Source organism: Mus caroli, chromosome 13, assembly GCF_900094665.2.
Source record: "Mus caroli chromosome 13, CAROLI_EIJ_v1.1, whole genome shotgun sequence".
Taxonomy (NCBI): Eukaryota; Metazoa; Chordata; class Mammalia; order Rodentia; family Muridae; genus Mus; species Mus caroli.
The window spans coordinates 42756256-42758729 of record NC_034582.1 but is presented as its reverse complement, the minus strand read 5'-3'; positions in this window follow the sequence as shown (position 1 = coordinate 42758729).

The following is a 2474-nucleotide window of genomic DNA, read 5'->3' as shown; positions in this document are numbered from 1 at the left end:
AAGAGACAAAGCTAATCTAGACCACTTTTCTCTGCCATATGTTTAAAGAGTATCTCGTCCTGAAAGCACCTAGACAATGGGACAGTCCCTCTTCCCTACAGGTAAAGAAACAGGCCTACAAAAGTTTGCAGGATTGACCCAGTTTACACCTCTGGAGCTGTCTATAAGAGACATCCTCTGATTCTATGTTTTCCAGATCATATGTGTTCTGAACTGTTGCACATGGATAAAACCCTTGAGAATACAGTCATGTGGTGGTCCAGGAATATAACTGGTTATATGCCCTGTTCAGCTCCTCCCTATGTAACAACACTCAAGAAGGAAGAATATTGGAAACAGTTGGGAATGCTGGCTCATGCATATAACACCAACATTTAAGAGGCTGGGGCAGAGGGGGTTGGGGGGCATGTCTGCAAGTTTGAGAACTGTTTGAATTCCAAGCCATTTGAGCTACATATTGGAGTGTGAGACTTTGTCTTGAAAAAAGAAAAAAAAAAAACAGGTAAGAGTACTAGAAACAAGATAATAGCTTTTTACTATAGTGTCTCTGAGAAACGATTATTCTGAGTAAATACTCAACATGTGACCCACCAATGAGTACCAAGTATTGCCCACAGCATTAAGTCCTAAATGCAACTTAAACTGATTGGAATGATGGGCAGACAAGCAATGAGGTTATATAAAGCAAAAGCACACAAGCGCCAGTGCACTGGGAAAGAGGGTTGACGCCTCTCTCCCCAGGAAAGAATGCTGATTTGGTCCATTCATGGGAGGACCCAGTTGCATGGGCTAGGAAAAAGCCGTCAGTCACAGCCTGAGTATGGGTTTGGGGTTCTGGTCTCTTCATTGGTCTTTGGTAAGCACTAACACACAGTCATGTCTGCAAAAAGTCCAACACTCTCTGGAGGAAGTGAGCAACTGAGAGAGGGTCTCTGGATGTCATGAGCCCATTCCACTTCCTGTCCCCTCTCTCTGCTTCCTGGCTGTCAGCACAATAGGACCAGCTGCCTAAGACTCCTGTCACCACCATGTCTTCCCTACCATGAACGGCTGCATCTGTTTCCTCACCATGTGGGAACAGAAACCCTTCATCTCTTAAGTTGCTTCCTACTGGATACTGAGTCACAGAAACAAGAAAAGTAACTATGAGCCGGGCGTGGTGGCGCACGCCTTTAATCCCAGCACTCGGGAGGCAGAGGCAGGCGGATTTCTGAGTTCGAGGCCAGCCTGGTCTACAAAGTGAGTGCCAGGACAGCCAGGGCTACACAGAGAAACCCTGTCTCGAAAAAACAAAAACAAAACAAAAAAAAAACAAAAAAAAACAAAAAAAAAGAAAAGTAACTATGTTTCCCACCAGACCAGATAAGACAATGGTCTTAACATGGTTAACCAACCACAAGAGGAGCTATGTGCTTTTCGTTATACAAATTAACCTGATTTACAATCCAAGATATGTTCTTAAAACAAGAACAACAAAATGATCTGGGAACTAGAGAAACTCATATGCCAGGAAATAACAGAGCTCCCTGACTTCTTTATACTATGAATTTGAACAACACACACAGAGATTTAAAGGTGTTCAAGTTTGAAAGAAGCCAGTAATGATGGAGAGGAAGGCAGCAGCCGGGACAGATGACTAAGATGGATATTGCCAGAGATGTTGCCTCATTTATAGATAATGAACTCAGGAAGAGTTCATAGGAATTCAAGAGCCCAGGGGCTGTGTTTACCCAGAGTTATCAACCTCATAATCATAGTTTGTATTTTAAAATAGCAATCATGTATGTGAGAGATATTGCACAGGACAGAAAATTAATCCTGCTTAATGACTTCCCGTCTAGATATGAGGTTGACAAAATGGATGTGCACACAGAAAATTTAAAAGGTGTGTGTCTACCTCCACTGCACAATTATGTAAGATGAAGAGGCATTGTCTTTGGTTTTGGTTTTTGTTGTTTTTTTTTTTTTTCCCATGTTTGGTTTTTGTTGGTTTTTTCCCCCAAACATTTACTGAGTTCCTGTCATATGCCAGGCACTGGATTAGACACCAATGACATTAATGGTCATTTAGGCAGACCTAATGCCTCCCCTACAGGTCAGGCCTTTCCAAGTAGAAGCTCATTATCCCTTCTGATTGTCTTCTGTACGTTTCTATTCCTGTGATCAGGCACAATGGCCAAGGCAACTTAAAGAAGGAAGAGTGTGTTTGGGGCTGTGGTTTTAGAAGGTCAGAGACCATGACCATCACAGTGGGAGCATGGTAGCAGGCAGGCAGGCATGATGTAGGTAGCTACAAAGTCACATCTCCACCCACAAGCACAAAAAAGAGGGATCGCACTGAGAATGATATGGGTCTTTTGAAACCTCAAAGCCTGTCCCCAGGGACACACCTCCTCCAACAAGGCCACACCTCTTAATCCCTCCCAGATGCCTTTATCAACTGGAGAGTAAAGTGTTCAAATATGAACCTTTGG